Below are 17,193 nucleotides of genomic sequence, written 5' to 3' on the forward strand. Positions count from 1 at the left end.
AATGAAAATATAGTCTAAGCAAAGACTTGTGCATGAAGTTTCATAGCAGGTTTATTGGCAGTAGCCCCAAACCAGAAGCAACCTAAAAGTCCATGAAGAAGTGAAAGGAGAAACAGACTGTGGTACACCCGTACCATGGACTATTACACGCCCATAAAAAGGAGTGACGTCCTGATACATGCTACAACATGAATAAATCTCAAAATAACTATGCCAAGTGAAAAAACCCAGACAAGAAATAGTATCTATTATAAGATCCCATTTACACACAATTCTAGAAAATGCAATTAATCTATAGTGAAAGAGGCAGATCAGTGATTGCCTGGGAACAGGTAGAGGAGCATGGAGAGGGAGGAGGGAAGAAATACAAAGGAGCACAAAAAAACTTTCCAGGGTGATGGATATATTCATTATTTTCATCACAGTTACAGTTTTCCAGATTAATATATATATAACATAAACATAATTATATATAATTATATATATATATATCAAAGTGTATCAGTTTGTTCATTCTAAATATGTATAGTTTATTATATGACAATGACACCTCATTAAAGCCTTAAAAATGTCTTAGCTCCCAATACTCCCCTTGCCTTGCTGGCCCTGATACAGAGGAGGGGCCTCTAGCAAACATGTGTAAACCACACAACCCTACCTTCCTGGCCAGAGCTGGTCCATCTGGCACTGCCGGTCACTCAAAATGAGTAATACGGATGTCAGTGTTCTAGAAAAAAGGTCCATGGTTTTCTTTTTCTGAGGTCCCTGGAGTTGCCTGGATCTGGCCCATTCAAATGCTGATTATTTAAACTCTCAGATTTCAGGACCCGACTGTCCCATCAATAAATTCCTTTCATGTTAGCTAGCTGGAGTTGGTTTCTGTTTTCTGCAACTGTGGGGAAGAAATGAAATTGACATTTAACTCGTGGCATTGATATTTCTTATATTTTCAATCACAAATGTCCACACCCCTATTTTAAAAATAGGGTGTTGAACTGGCTCCATGGGTCATTCCTCCATCCCTTCATTTCCCTTCATTTAACAAACTTTCATTTGATGGCACACTACACTCCAGGTGCACGGTACCAACCATTTTCACATATTCTTCAAATTATCTAACAGCCTGTATAACAATCTCATCTTTACAGTGGAGAAGCTCAGGTTCAGAGGGGCTCAGTTACTTGCCAAAGAATCCTTAGTAGGCACTGGACAAGACCAACCTGAGCCCAGGCCTGTCTAACTTCAGAGGCCACACTCTGTCACGTTCGTTACCCATGCTCTGTTCCCCGCCTGTGGTCAGCCCCAACATTGACAGTGTGCCCCAGTGTCCAGCCACTGGCTAGTGGCTTTAGGAGCCGGGGACCCAGGATGCTCCCCTGATTCTCTCATGGCCAACAACAGTGCCAACGCAAGGCAGCTCCGGGCCTCACCCCTGCAGGCCTTAGTGTCTTCGGAACAGATAAATGATCTATTCTAAAAGGCAGGAGCAATCAGGGGATCCTTTTTTCCCGGTGTTGCTCTCTATTACCTAGTCATGAAACTGACTCCTCGGTAACAAGCAAGCAGCAAGATCCTGAAAATAAAAATGGCCATCCACCCCTACAGGACATGTCCAAGGAATGGCACCCTTGGCCACAAATCAAAAGGTAACGGGGCCAGGATATTCTTCCTGAGAACCCACGGGAACTTTGCACACTTAGAAAAAGCTCAGGTTTGAAGCTGCATTTTTACACCATTGCTGGAAACGCCCCTTATAATTTCAGGAGCACAGGTTCAAGCTAAGGCCAGAGACCTCCCGATACTTTCTTTTCCTCAGGGAAGTAAGTCTACCAGAGTAGGAGAAGATTTTCATTTTCAATTTGAGAGATTCCAGTATAGTTTAAATGTGTTGCTCTTGAATTTAAAAATACAAGAAAAGATGTCTCAGTAAAAAAATAATAAAAGGGGAAAATCCATAGATCTTCACCTTATATATTCTTCCTTGTCATCAACCTGCAGAAATATGAAAGCTGCCTAGAGCTCATGTGCACTGAAAATCATCACAGTGACATCTGCAAGAGGGAAAATGGACACAAGCAGTCAATAACCTGGTAATCTGAACACAGCTTTTGTTATCATATCCGTACGGTAAAAATTATACACACGTTGAACGTATTTTCAAACACTAATAACAGGGTAATATTTATAATTTGTTAAATTACAGAAATAGAGTACAAAAACAGGTATGCGGCTTGATCCTGACGTGTGTGGTGTGTGTTTATGTGTGCACGTCACTTAGAAATATACCAAAATACTAACAGCAACGATATCCGAGTATGGGTAAAATGCTTTTCTTCTTCCTTTTATATAGTATCATTATTAAAATACATATATGCTAAATGTAATGTGGTATTGTCGGCAGATTGGATCCTAGAACAGAAAAAGCATATTAATGGAAAAACTTGTGAAATCTCAGTCAAGTCTGTACCTTGGTGAATAGTAATGTACCAGTGGCGATATCTCACTTCGATAATTGTACCACCATTACGTAAGATGTTAACACTATGGAAAGCTGAGTACATCTCTGTACTATCATTGCAATTCTTTTCTAAATATAAAATTATCTTTTGAAATAAAAAGCTTTTAAAATATATATATATGGCAAGACAAGAGGAACAACAGTGACAGACAAGCCACTCTTCTTTATTTGTTAGGACCACGTAATTTAGCGTGTATAAAATGTTTTGTTTTCCAAATGTATCTTGTTCTTCCATCTGGACTATAACTTTCTATGGCCAGTGCTATCCCGGGCTCCTCTGTGTCCCCCGATAGCACTTAGACCAGCGCTGGCTACGGATGCGCAACCAAGATCAACAGATTCATTGATTAGTTGACTTGCACTGAGAAAAGACAGTAAAGGGACACCAAAAAATCCACTGTTAATGCTGCTTTTTCTCATTTTCGCAAGTGCTGATAGCTCAGTTCCAAGTGCATTTTTGATGAACAAGAGAAAATATTAATAAACTAATTAGTTCGAATCATATGAAACGGCATTTTTAGCTAAAGATGTTTCATATCTGCATTCACAGGGTTCAACTTACGTAATAAGTATTTTACATTAGTCATTGAGGGAGGGCATCGGAGACAATACCTTACAAGTCACAGTGCACACGTTAATGCAATTATTATTTCCATGAGTTCCTCTCCTACGGGGCTTGCTATGTGGCACTCTCAACTCATGCATTTTCTTCTTCCCCCAAAGTTACATGAGCAATAAAATTCTCCCCAGTGGTGTGAGATAAATTTCAAAAACACCAATTCAGGGGCGCCTGGTGGCTCAGTCGGTTAAGCGTCTGCCTTCGGCTCAGGTCATGATCCCAGGGTCCTGGGATTGAGCCCCACATCCGGCTCCTTGCTCAGCAGGGAGTCTGCTTCTCCCTCTCCCTCTGCCCTTCTCCCCTACTTGTACGCTTTCTCTCTCTCTCCTGCTCTCTCTCAAAAAAATAAATAAAATCTTTAAAAAAACCCACCAATTCAAAAATCACAGGTCACGACACACTGACGTGTCTTGATCACTTGTGAGATATGCAGCAAGTAACTCATTACTATTTTTTTAACCCCAAATTCATAATTGGTTTATCTTTTGCTTTTGAATGTAAATGAGAACAGATTCAAGGTAATCCTTCTGATGGCCTTACGCTCACTCGCACTCACTCCCTTGCACCTGCAAACGCTTTCTTGAGCGGGGGAGAAAGAAGTGCAGGAAGAGGCAGGGCTGTGGGCCACGCACAATGCCGGCCGTGCTCGCCCAGGACGCGTTAGCAAAGCATCAGCCTGTGCACACCTGCAGACAAAAGGAGGTTGAGAACCACTGTTTACAAAGGCTCAGCAACTGCCATGTGTTCCGAAATCGGAACACAGGAGTCTGTTTAACCATACACAAGACGTTTGTTTGACACGTATATGCAACCGGACATCTGTAAGAATATCTCTTGTGCTATGGCCATATTCACTGAAAGTGATGCTTTTTAAACTTTTTTTTTTGTTATTAGAAAATCTTTTTTCTCCAAACCCAATCTTACAATTTATTCATTTATACAAAAATTCTCTGAGTGCCTACTGTGTGCCAGGAAGAGCTATATTACAGTCATTAATCACACAGATGCTGTCCCCATGCACAAGAAATGAGTTGTGGAGACAAACAGTAAGTCAGGCAGAGACTAAATAAAGAATTACAAAATGCAAAGCATCATGGAAGAAATGAATAGGACACCGGGCCAAGGGGGAGTCTGATCAGATAGGGAGATCAGGGTGGGTTTCTCTGAAGCTTTAAGTTCAGGCTGAGACCCAAAGGCAGAGGAGAGCTCAGCCAGGCAAAGAACAGGAGCCGGCGCATGAGGCCAATGACAGTTCTTGAGGTTGGCGAACGAAGGTGTGACCTGGTGCCGATCTGCAAAACCGACAGCTTCTCCCGGGAAATGCTCAGCAGCCCAGGTAAACAATACAGAAGGCCTACTTTGGATGGACACAGATTGGAAATTCTGGGCAGTGGGTGTCCCTAAGGGTCTAGGAGGTGGGGAAATAGAAGGTACTTTGAGAAATACGAAAATGTTCACATACTGTAAGAGATTGGAGAGAACCCATATTTACCAACGCAGACACATTTTGTGTTCCTCCTCTGATGTCTTTGCAGAGATCTGAATGCCTCTGATCCATCATAGGGACGCGGAAATGTTGAGCAGATTTCGCTAAAATCTGGAGGTGCCTGGAATAGAAGTACAAGTTCACATCATCAGGACTATATCATTTCTCAGAAGACAGCCATCGTCTATATATCAACAAACGGAGCCTACGGCAGCACTTTATTCTAGTACTTTCCTATGATTCCACCCCCCAACTCGGGGAATATTGTAAAATCCGTGATAACTTGCCATGTCCCACATATCATCCACCATTAACATAAATCAAGGTTTCGTGTTTGTAATTTATGTCTCAGCACTTAGAGAATACCTTGCTAGTTATTTTAAATAGATAAATCAAAACTTTGTTAATAAAATATTAGAAATGTCATAAGACCTCTGATTTATTTAAAGATGTCTAACATTCTTGATCTCCATTTATTTCAAGTTTTAAGAAGAAAAATGGTTAGCTGGATCATCCTGCTCTTATTTTTATTCCTTAATTTAGGAGATTACATCTGAGCTCCAAAACCATTTTTAACAATGAGATATGCAATTTTTAACTGTTGATGTTTTTAAAAGAATAAACATGATTAAGATTAATTCATGCAGTCCCAGATAGACTCGAATAATGGATTAGTCTGTATAGCACATTTGATTCATGTCTGATAGTCAAGCTTCTTTATTTTAGTTGCATCCATATACACAGAAATTTACTCCTTTGTTTGCTTAATGGCCAGAACTGCTTATGCAATAGAAGGAAATGAATACAGACTGAACACTCCTGGGTAGTACCTTCCAATTCCCCAGATTACCAATTGTATATATTCACAGGGAATGATGAGGATACAGCAAGTTAATATTATAAAACAGAGCGAAAGGTATTCATGGATTACAGAAAGGTTCTTTTCAAAAGTAGAGTGCCAGAAGACAAGAATTAAATAAATGAGAAAAAGTAAGAGGGCAGCAGAAAACTTTTGGAGGTGATGGACAGGTTCATGGCATCGACTGTGGTGATGGTTTCACAGGTGTATGCTTATCTCCAAACTCTTCAAGTTGCATACATTAAACATGTACGGTTTTTGTATGTCAATCATCCCTCAATAAACGGGTTTTTAAGAACAACAACAAACGGCAGAATTAAATAAATGGAAGGCACTGAAAGGAAAAGACAAAATCTGGATAAGCACGCAGAAGAGCAATGGATGGGATACTTTCTTTTTCTAGCAAAGAGTTACGTCCATACCAGATCTCAAGGCAGAAACTGATTATGTATATTTTTAAAAAGATTTTATTTATTTATTTATTTGACAGAGAGAGACAGCCAGCGAGAGAGGAAACACAAGCAGAGGAAGTGGGAGAGGAAGAAGCAGTCTCCTAGTGGAGCAGGGAGCCTGATGTGGGGCTCGATCCCAGGACCCTGGAATCACGCCCTGAGCCGAAGGCAGACGCTTAACGACTGCACCACCCAGACGCCACTGATTATGCATTTTTGGTGCCAACTTACTGATATTTTCCACAGGGGAGTATGAGGGACAAATTTTTGTCATTGACCTTGGAAATAACTACCAACATTCTTCACTTACTACTTGAATGATTTTTGTCCTCCCTGCATTACTGAACATATATATTTTCGATGCTGATGAAAAGTGAGGCAAAACAACATAATGGAGCTAGTCACTGTTTTTACAATTTCAAAATGGCCAGCAAAAAGACTCATACATAGTCTGGCATCATTTTGGTGGGCCTTAACGTGTTGATTTTTTCGTATTTTCCAAATAATGCTATTAAGTGACAACAACATTGAATATAAAACTCTTACTATAAAATGAGAAATAATCCATGATAGGAAATTTTTTTAAAAAAATGCAAAAGAAAGCTAGTAGTTCCTAAGGGCATTCCTGCTTAGTATTGGCTAGACTTAACAAAGCATAGGGGCTGGGGGAAAACCTTAACTAGGCTCAGCAACTAATAGCCACGTGACCTAGAAAAACTCTGGAGCTTCAGTTTTACCATGTACAAGGTAAGAGTATTAAACAGTGTGATCTCGTAGGTCCTGCTGTAGCTGTGAAGTCCACTATGATTGACTCTACCCACCAAGACACTGTTGCCGTCCATGGAATACAGATCCTCGTAGCTTCCAAATGTGCTTAACTGACAAATTACTGGCTCGTCTAAGAAAACACTACCCTTTCTAGCCTAGGTCTTGCTACCTCGGAGAAATACCGAACACTAACACTTAAAGGGATCCTTATACTAGTTATAGGTATAAACTCAAGATTAAAACAACATCCTCCTTTCAATTTCGCTTCTATTCCTTACGTGATTTGCTCAAAACCAAAAGACGTAGGACACTGTTTTCTCCTCTCATTGATGGCAGTTCACCAATACTCCACTGCACACACATTACTCATTGTACTCACACTACTATTTGCACACACATTATAGAACTATCAAAGAGTAACAAGAATCATATAGTCAAAGAACAGATGCTGCAAAGAGACAGCAGGTTATATGAGTGTCCATTTTTAAAGCTGTAAGTATTTTAAAGGTGAACTGAAAGAGAGAAAAGAATTGATTACTGTGCCCAAAGAGGCATATGTGGGGACAACTGGCAAAAAAAACAGAAGAGTAACGAGGGTTCTCAGTAATACCTAATACACAGCAAAGCCACATCTTAAGAGAAGTAAATAGGAAAAGTGGTTAACACTTAAACTGGGCAAAGACCAAGTAGCCAAAAATAGTTTTAAAAAATGGCTTATAGGATTAGATGACCTAATGTTGAGCCTCTTCCCCCCCATTTTCAGATTCTCAATTTCTGTGACTGACCTTCCAGTGAGGGCTCCTATACCATGCAATGGTAATTAATAAGACAAATGAGCAACCAGAGGCTGTAAGAATGAAGAAAGTCTCTGTATCCCTACAGCCCAAAGTCAAACTTCAAAGTCTCCATTCCTTAGCCTAGTCAGTAAGATAACAGAAAAACATTAAGATCCTTGAATTTAGTCCGCAAAGAGAAGTCACCCTCTTAAACAAAGCACTTCACAGCTCTCCTCTCTCTGAAGCTATTGTCATGAGCTGTTTCCACCCATGTTCCCATTAACACAGTAACATAACTACCTTTCACTTATATTTGAAAAATGTAATAGCACCTTGATCCTGCATTTCTAGTTTCAGGGATGGTAGGGAGGGTTGCTGTGGGATGTTACATTTTCTTGCACAGGAACGCTAAGACTTTACCTACAGGGTGTGAAGATGTAGGGGGTTGGAATGATTAGTCCGGCAACAGGATGTGGAAGATCTCACTTTGCCTAATGACCGAAAGGGAAAGCCACACATGCCTTACAATTTCCTGGGACCAGAAAGACAGGAGACTCACTCTGCCTCTCCCAATTCCTGCACTATCCTGGGAATCTCACGTCTTGGACATGTCTTTGTTCTGTTTGGTGGGACTTTGGGCATTACGTGTGGCCCTGAAGAGGCCCCCAAACACTGTATCTAAAACATAAGGAGGCATGCGTTCTAGGGAGAAAGGAAAGTGCTCTACTCCCCTGCTCTAGCCAGGGCTCCCAGGGATTCAGTACAATGGAAGCAGACTCATTAGAACTTAGTGGTTTATGACGATGGCCTTTCACATTAACACTCTAAGAAAGAGGAACCTCAAACTACCCTAGGCTCAAAGAGTATAGAGGCCTAAAAACAGAGGTAGGTCTCGGCCCTTCTCTGCCATGTAAAGGCATCAATATGACAGCCATGCCTGATCTACTTGAACTTAACCTGTGTACCAGAACACTCAATGTCTACAGGTGAGGCATCCTTCCTCAATTCTCAATTATTTTTCTTTCAAATCCAGGTTTGTTTTGCGCCACTAACTACTTTGAAAAGTATTTCAGGCAATTCCTAGATTTCTACTAGGGTTGAAAGGGCTACAAGGACATTGGTTAATGTTAACACTGGATCCAGTAGATGGGACAGAAAGGCCAGGATTGGCAGCGATCCAGTTACATGCGCCTGACATGAATGGGCTCGTATATGAAAAAACTGCACAAGAGGCTTTCCGGCAGAACAAGAAAAGAAAAGAAGCTTATGATCTGGTAAAATAGCATAAGAAGTATATGCTAAGTTCGACCCCAAAGTGAAAAGGACCGCGCTTACAAAGTATTCTTTCTTAAGAAACTGAACCACAATCTTACTAAGCTCTCACATCTATCAGCTAAAACAAAAACAGTAGATAAATGCAGTAGCTGAGGCTATGTTGAAGAAGCCACCAACCTTAGAATGTTGGACATTCTGCAGAAATTCTGACATGGTTTGCCAACAAATTGATGGCATTAAAAAATAGGGGTGTGTGTGTGTATACATGCGTCTGTGTGTGTGTGCGTGCATGTGTATGTGTGTGTGTGTGTACATGCATGTGTGTTTGTGTGTGTACACGCATCTGTGTGTGTGTGCGTGCACATGTGTGTGTGTGTGTGTGTGTGTGTGTATACCTGGTTTCGAATGAATGAAACTTTCATGATGTTAACAACCAACTGCAATGGGTAGACTGTACTTGGATCCTAACTTGCACAAAGCAAATGTGAAAAGTCACTCTGGTGATAATCAGGGAAATTTAAACACAGACTATTAGACGACACCGCGGAAAGTCCCTATCAGTTACAAGTCTCTCCTGAAGTGCAATGATAAGATATTTGGAAATTTTCTTTAATGTTCTCAAGAAAAAAGTGGGGGAGTAGCTGAGACAACATGAGCAAAATGTTGATTTTTGTTGAAGCGAAGTGACAGGTGGATGCAGGTCCCTTCTAATCTCTTGTGAATATGTCACAATTTCCACAATAAAAAAGGTTTTAAAAGCCAACATATTACCATTAATCTTAAAAAGTACATAAATGTCATTCCTATAACATAATTTATCTCAGCGCAAAATGGAAATAACCTCAAAGTTCTGCAGCAAGAAAAAACTTTTTAAAACTATGATAAACCCATCTGACAAAAATTATGCAGCCATTAAGATGACAATACAGAAGAGAGCAACAAAGAAAGTGCTTATGGAATTATTTTTAGAACAAGGATTATATCCATATGATGATCTTAACTCTTTAAAATATGTGTGAAGCAGAGCAGAAGAGTATGTAAGAAAAAATCAAGTAGCAAGTGATGTGTTATAAGGTGCGGAGGAATGTTTCTCTTGTTACTGAGACATTGTTTCCAAAAAGTAAAGAGCTGATATGAACAAAACACCAAAAATTGACCTGGGCCTCCATCTGCTGAAATGAGACAGAGTGCAGCAGAAACAGCACCGGCTTTGGAGTTGGACAACCTGGGGGAGTTCTTTAAACAATCTGAGAATCAGTTTCCTCATCTTTAAAATTAATATAAAATATCTACCCTCGGCGACACGACAAGGATCAGCAGTGTAAGTAAGTATCTATCACAATCACCGGGCATGCACGAAAACTTCTGTAAGCAGAACGACTTACTACTGTCATATTAAGAGGGGGGGAGTTCTGGAAAAGGGAGAAAAAGGAGGTGTGTTGATGGTGAAGCAGCTGCAGACATTTGTTTTGTTTTGTTTTAAAGATTTTATTTATTCATTTGCCAGAGAGAGAGAGAGCACAAGCGGGGGGAGAGGCAGGCAGAGGGAGAAAGAGCAGCAGACTCTCCACGGAGCAGGGAGCCGGATGTGGGATGCGATCCCGGGACCCCGGGATCATGACCTGAGCCGAAGACAGACGCTTAACCAACTGAGCCACCCAGGTGCCCCTTTACCCGTATTTCTTAAATATATGTTTCTCTCCCTGTCTGAGAGCAAACAATAAAATATAATCTCTTATTCATTTCACGAATCTCTTTCACATCAAACGCTCCCTACCAACTTCGAATTATTTTGTGGCATGTAACAAAAGAGAATGTACTGAACATTTGTTCAGTAAATGTTCCGGCAGCGCCTACTAGGGCCAAGCCTCTAGAAATGAATGGCACGGACCCTGCGGTCAGGAGCCGGCAACGCAGTGAAGAAGACAAACATGCCGACAAACACACTTGCTTCACCCTCCAAGAACACTTTGTAATGCTCCGTGTGCTGTGGCAGTAAAGGGAATAGAACTCATCAGACCTAGAGAGAGGGGGAGGGCAAGAAAACTCCCTGGCACGTGATGCTGGAGGAGACCCTGAGGCAGGAACAGTTGGTCCACAGGCAGGGACAAGAAGGTGGCCGGTTCCAGGACGTGCCCAGCACGATAGCTCAGGGAAAGACGGGGAGGGCTGAAATCATGCGAATTAGCAGAGAACACAGCAAGCAAATGGAGGAGTGGGAGTCGGGTCGGGCTTGCCCAGAGAAAAATCCGTCAGGCAACCAGCAGCAGAGTCAAGACCAAAGTAAAAACCAACCTCTTTTAAGTTGTAAGGAAATATTTTTAAAAAGAGAGAGAGAGAGAAGAAATGTATGTCTTGTCTCTGAGCTCTAACCATGATCAGGTGATTAAAAGTGAATCATTGCAAAAAAAAAGAAGGGAATCATCACCAGCTAAAGTGTAAGAAAACTCCAGGAACAGAACTAACACTGGCCTTGGACAGATTCTGGCAGCCGTGACCAAACCTACATTTGAGGGCATTAGTCCTGGGGCCAGCATACCCATTCCTGGCAAAACACTGCTTTTTCTTTCCTTTTTATTTTTTTGGAATTATGGTTCTTTTCTTCTGGCTTTTACTTTCTCGCTGTAGAAATCGGTTGTGGTATTTAGATTAGAAATTTCAGGACACCTGGGTGGCTCAGTTGGTTAAGCTTCTGTCATTGGCTCAGGTCATGATCCCAGCGTCCTGGGATCGAGTCCTGCATCAGGCTCCCTGCTCAGCGGGGAGCCTGCATCTCCCCCTCCATCCGCCTGCCTGCTGCTCCCCCTGCTTGTGCTCTCTTTCTCTCTGACAAATAAATAAATAAAATCTTTAATTAAAAAAAAAAGATATTTCGGGGCACCTGGGTGGCATAGCGGTTAAGCGTCTGCCTTTGGCTCAGGGCGTGATCCCGGCGTTATGGGATCGAGCCCCACATCAGGCTCCTCCACTATGAGCCTGCTTCTTCCTCTCCCACTCCCCCTGCTTGTGTTCCCTCTCTCGCTGGCTGTCTCTATCTCTGTCGAATAAATAAATAAAATCTTAAAAAAAAAAAAAGATATTTCAACTGAAAAATACTGAGTCTCTGTGATGTGATCTCTCTGTTCCTGTATAGCCTCTAACAAATGATCCTTCAAAACCGAGTGATGAGGTGCTGATTGACAGCAGACCTCCTCCTCTACAGAACAACTTCTATGGGTGTCAAATTATAGGGATATATTATTACAAGAGGGACCTATCATTCCATCTTCAAATCCAAAGTCGGCTATGAGGAAACTTTTATGAGTGCTGCAAAACAGGTTGTGAGCCACACAGGAAGGTCAAGCAAAGGTCGCTGTAGAAAGGGGCCCCTCAGAAGCAAAAAGAGTGGGAAGCCAACACTGCTTGTGGACCTCCTTTGTGCGAGGCACCACTGCAAGTCCTTCACATGTGTTATTTAATGGTTTCCTTTCCTTCTTTCCTTCTTTCACTCAGATTTATTCTTCCAAGTATCTCACAGTAGTCTGTACACATTATATCAGTTCTACTGAGGATGAATGTGGAGATGATTCGAGCAAGGAGACTGCCACTGTCAGAATCAGAGACAAAACTATTTCTTCAAACTCCCAGAATAGATATCCTTTTTAAGAGTTCCTACCAGTTTTCAGAAGACAGGGCAGTGAAGAATACACATTGACACGAACATCGGTATTTCTTAAAATGCACTGTGGCCATAAAGAATGCTAACCACTCTGTGGATTTTTGCCTTGTACTAGCACAAACCTCTGCTAAAGATTAGCCCATTTCCTGAACCTGGGTGCTGATATGAGAATGAACCCAGGAAGAAGAAAGCCGCATGAGGACCTCACTCTCCCACCTGGCAGACTCGAGATGGCCCTGCAGCCCTGACCACCGATTTACATTCTTCTCTGCTGCATGCTTGCCTGTGCCTATTAGACTATTAAAATATTAATAGGGTCTTGGTATCTGTCATTATTAATTTTAGAGAGTAACAAGGACATGCTGAGCCCTAGTATTGATAGATTTGCAGAATATGTTAATCATAGCATTCATTACTCAGCTAAGTTACTCTTGTTTCAGATGGTTTTTCTCCACTAATCACTTCTGATATTTAACAATTTGTCATCTCCAACTATGCACGCTTGTTTCTTAGTATTTATATATGTACTTTTATAATGTCTTTATGGCAACAATTTATTAAACAATTGTGCCCCATCACATAATGACAAAATCTTCTGACAAATACCTAGAGAATTCAGCTAAGAAATGAGTAGATTATTAAATCTGGCAGAAAATAATATGTTCCTGCTTTTGAAATGAGAAAGCTCAAGCAAAAAGTTAAATGACTTTCTAACAACTAACAGGCATGAAGATCTAATCTTTTCTCATTCCCGAAGCTTGAGATTTAGATTTGGGGTGTGCATTTAACAAAGGCAGACTCAGGTACTTCCCTTAGAGCATATGACTCAAATATAATTGCAAAGGTAACTAAGAAGTATCTTTTTCTTGTCACCCAAAACCTTCAACACAAATGATGTACAGAGGAAAGGAACAAATCATGCAGTCCTTAAGAAGTAATCACAAATCCTGTCTTCAGGTAACGATTCTTTTTTTTTTTTTTAATATTTATTTATTTGAGACAGAGAGACAGAGAGAGCACAAGCAGGGGGAGAGGCAGATGAAGAGGAAGAAGCAGACTCCCCGCTGAGCTAGGAGCCCGACATGGGACTCGATCCCAGGACCCCTGGACCCCACGATCATGACCTGAGCCAAAGGCAGACGCTTAACCATCTGAGCCACCCAGGAACCCCTTCAGGTAATGATTCTTATCCCACTTTACGGTAGATGCCATCACACACACACATCTTTTCATGCTCCTCAATTTATTCCCGCTATCATTTCTAAGAGATCAGCCCCCAAAATGGGATGATGGTGGCAAAATGTATAAACCACAGTCTTAAGTTAGGAAAGCTTATGCATCACACCCCATTATATACAGCACAATCTATACCTCTACGCTCGAGATGAATCAACGCTCACGCCATCCTTCAGATAACTGTGTTACTACTTAATTACTTACCATAGTATCTTCACCCTCCAGGAAGAAGCCTGATGAAAGGGTGAGAAATGCAGATGGAACCAGAAAATAATTTGACTGGTTGCAAGATCACCGTTACTATTTATTAAATACCTCTTAATGAGGCTTCCGGCAGAAGCAGAACTGTTTCAATTTAGAGGCTGAAGTAGCCCCAATTGTGCTTTATCTAAGGCTATCTCTATCACAGATCAGATAGTGATACATCTCCTTTTAACATGACTAGCATGGCTTTTCACAGCCCAAACTCACAAGATGACAAGTTAAAACAATAATAGGCTATTTTGCTTGTTCCTCTTAGACCACAACTAAAATACAAAACAAAACAGAAAACAAAAACAGCCCCCCCAAAACAAACCAACCTCTGGGGGAGGTGTTTTCAATTCTCGGTATGGTACTGTTCATGCTTCAACTGATAATCCAGATCTCTTCTAATGTCCTGAAGAAGCTTACAGCTTTTCTTTTGTAAAATTTAAATCTCAGCCCACCTCCAAAAAGCATTCAATAATGAGTAATTCTGTAAAAGAAAACATTATGTAAAACGGGATGCTCTGAAAAGAGGGGTTGTAGTTAACCCATGATTCCCCACAAACTCCTTACTTTCACTCCAGTCATTAGAAATCTTCTGAAAATTAGTTCTCTCTTTGGTATTTAGAATATAACTGAAAACTCCTTGGTGAATGAACCTCCATTCTGAAATCAGTGACTAGTCCCTGTTAACCGTAAACGTGGAAAAGTACAGTAGAAAAGACAAGAGAACGCTGACCCCATAAACATCCTGAAAGTTGTTAATCGTTGACACAGTGCTTTCTCCTGTGATATCTCTCTCTCTTCAATTTTAATGTGGGTGTGGGCGTGTGTGAAAAAAACGGATGAGAACTGACATTTGCTCCATCATGGACTGAACTACTAATACTCTTCATGTCAACCTTTTTGGCCAGACAGTCGCTCTTTGTCTCAGCCTTACTAACACTGCCACCGTAATACTACTGGGTGATGCTATGGACTGAGCTGTGTCCCCCGCCCCCCACCCCCAGTTCCTATGGTGAAGCTCTAACCCATAATGTGATGGTGTTTGGAGACGGGGCCTTTGGGAGGTATACATGTTTAAATGAGGTCATGGGGGGAGGGGCTCATGGGATTAGTGTCATTTTAAGAAGATACAACCAGAAAGCTTGCTTTCTCTTTCTCCAAAGAGGAGGTCATATGCACACACACTGAGATGGCCACCGTCTGCAAACCAGACGAACTCTCACCAGCACCTGACCACGCTGGCACCCTGGTCTTCGACTCCCAGCCTCCAGAACGGTTAGAAAATAAGTTTCAGTTCTTTAAGTCACCCAGTCTACGGTATTTTGTTATCGCGGTCTGAGCTAACTAAACCAGCTGAAGAGACAGAGATATTTTGGGAAGAGTCGTTTCCATAAAAACAGAGTTGCTCTAAATGCAATGGACAGTTATTTCCTCTCCTTCATGCTCATATTTATGAAATTTTCATTTAAACACACTTTTGACCAGTGCCCGGGGCTGACACTAGAAAAGCAAACAAAAACATCAGAATTGGGGAACAAGAGAGTGAATACAGCTCTTCTCAGAAGATGGAGCAATTAATTCCATTTTCTACAAGATATCCTACTCCAATCGCGGCAGGTAGACCAAAGGCACTTCGTGATCCGTCTGTGAAGGAGTCGGAGCCCTGTCACTGAAGAGGTCACGTCAGGGTAGAGCGTGGGCCAGGCTGTTTGCTAAACAGCCCTCTGCTCCTGGGCCCTCCCCAGGCCTTGTACCTTGCACTCCACATTTCCTCAGTGGTATCTAGTAAGCTCAAGGGAGTTCATTGAAGAGGGCACTGGCCTCCCACAAGGCATAACTTAAAAGGAGAGGAAAACTGCTAAATCCCACTCTACAAACCAGGTTTGACTCCATACGATTGTGTTTCATGAGGGCTCACCCAAGGCTGAGAGACACAGCTAGGTTTACCAGCTGCCAGTGGCCCAAAGTGTGGAAGTTCTCAGAGACAAATCAGTCTCTAATAAACTGCTTTCCCCTGCCTTAAAAAAAAAAAAAAAAAAAAATTAGAGTAAAATGTCAACACCATGCAGGCAAGTACAGAGATGGAAATGAAAGCTCTGCCTATCACTGCGGGCTTTATTTTTATTTTTAATAAAATTGATTTGGATCAATTTGAGATAACTGCCAGGGGATGCAAGGCTGTACTTTTGGATACGTCATTTGTTTTTGTTTCTGATCTGGGCTCAAAAAGGAAGATTGCCAGTGTTTTTCCAGTGGCACAAAGCAGTTCCAGAGGAGTTAAAATAAGAAACCCTACCTGCTTAATCTGCCAGAAAACACATGAGAGGAGCAATCAGTTCTGGGAAGAGTTGCTCTGAATGAGGTATGCCTGGCTGCTTTAGGCCATGCTGTTTGTCAGTCTTTCGAAATTCAAGTCATTACCAGATGCTGATCTGCTATAATATTGTGATATTTTATCTGATTACACTTACCTGATTGTGCCTTATCTGCTATTTGCCTTCCCATTCTTCCATGTATATTAAATGCAGGTGCTTTTATTATTCTGAGAGCTAGAAAGTGTTGACTGCTCTGAATATAAATGGGGATATTATATCATTAACTTGCTCCGAAAGCAGGGCCATTCACTGTGTAAATCACATGCAAGGTACCTAGTGGAGACACAATAAACCATAATGTCTTGAGAAAGAAAGCAATGAGGAATGGATAAGGAGATAAAAATTTAAGGCATTGTTAAAGAAGGGTAATCTTCAAAATCCTATTTGGTTCTTTCAAACTAGCATTTGTTGATAATATAACCTTTATATTAGAAACTTTTCTAAGTTCATAAAAAAAAAAACTTTGGGGGGAAGCATGATAACATGTAACGTTATCGCTCATAGGATTGCATAAAAGCACGATCACTAACATTCTATGCCTTATCTAAGTGAGGAGAACCAGGCTAATCTTTTAGAAAAGTACACTATGCTTTGGCAAATACATTCTTACCCTATGCAGATGTGCAGCTTAAACAAGGTGAACAAATGCCCAAATGCTTTACGTATTTCCAGACATTAAAAGGTGAATAGCGTAGAGTCTGGTTGCAAATTTCAAAGGAAGTAATATGCAGTGAATTAAGGCAGAACCGTGACAATGTGTGCCTGCCCAACAGTCTGGGGTAATATGCTCTGCTTAGTTTCCACTATGTTGGCCTCCCTGAAAGTTAATCCACAGTTATTTAAGTGGAAAGTTTCAGAAAATCCATTTCTGGAGCAAATGTTATGTGAGAGTTGAAATGAGCCACTGCCGTGTTGCATA

The 17,193-nt window shown here is 41.2% G+C and overlaps 1 long non-coding RNA gene across 1 annotated transcript; it reads right to left on the reverse strand.

Annotated features, from left to right (window-relative positions):
• Positions 1–514: 514 nt before the first annotated feature.
• On the reverse strand, positions 515–16,551 carry LOC103666997. The gene is made up of 4 exons (XR_569639.2): positions 14,229–16,551; positions 4,630–4,744; positions 1,967–2,051; positions 515–892 (listed from the first exon to the last, which is right to left on the reverse strand). It is a non-coding gene; the product is annotated as an uncharacterized LOC103666997 (long non-coding RNA).
• Between the last annotated feature and the right edge of the window lie 642 nt (positions 16,552–17,193).

The sequence above is a fragment of the Ursus maritimus genome, unplaced genomic scaffold, assembly GCF_017311325.1.
Source record: "Ursus maritimus isolate PB19 unplaced genomic scaffold, ASM1731132v1 scaffold_17, whole genome shotgun sequence".
Classification (NCBI taxonomy): domain Eukaryota; kingdom Metazoa; phylum Chordata; class Mammalia; order Carnivora; family Ursidae; genus Ursus; species Ursus maritimus.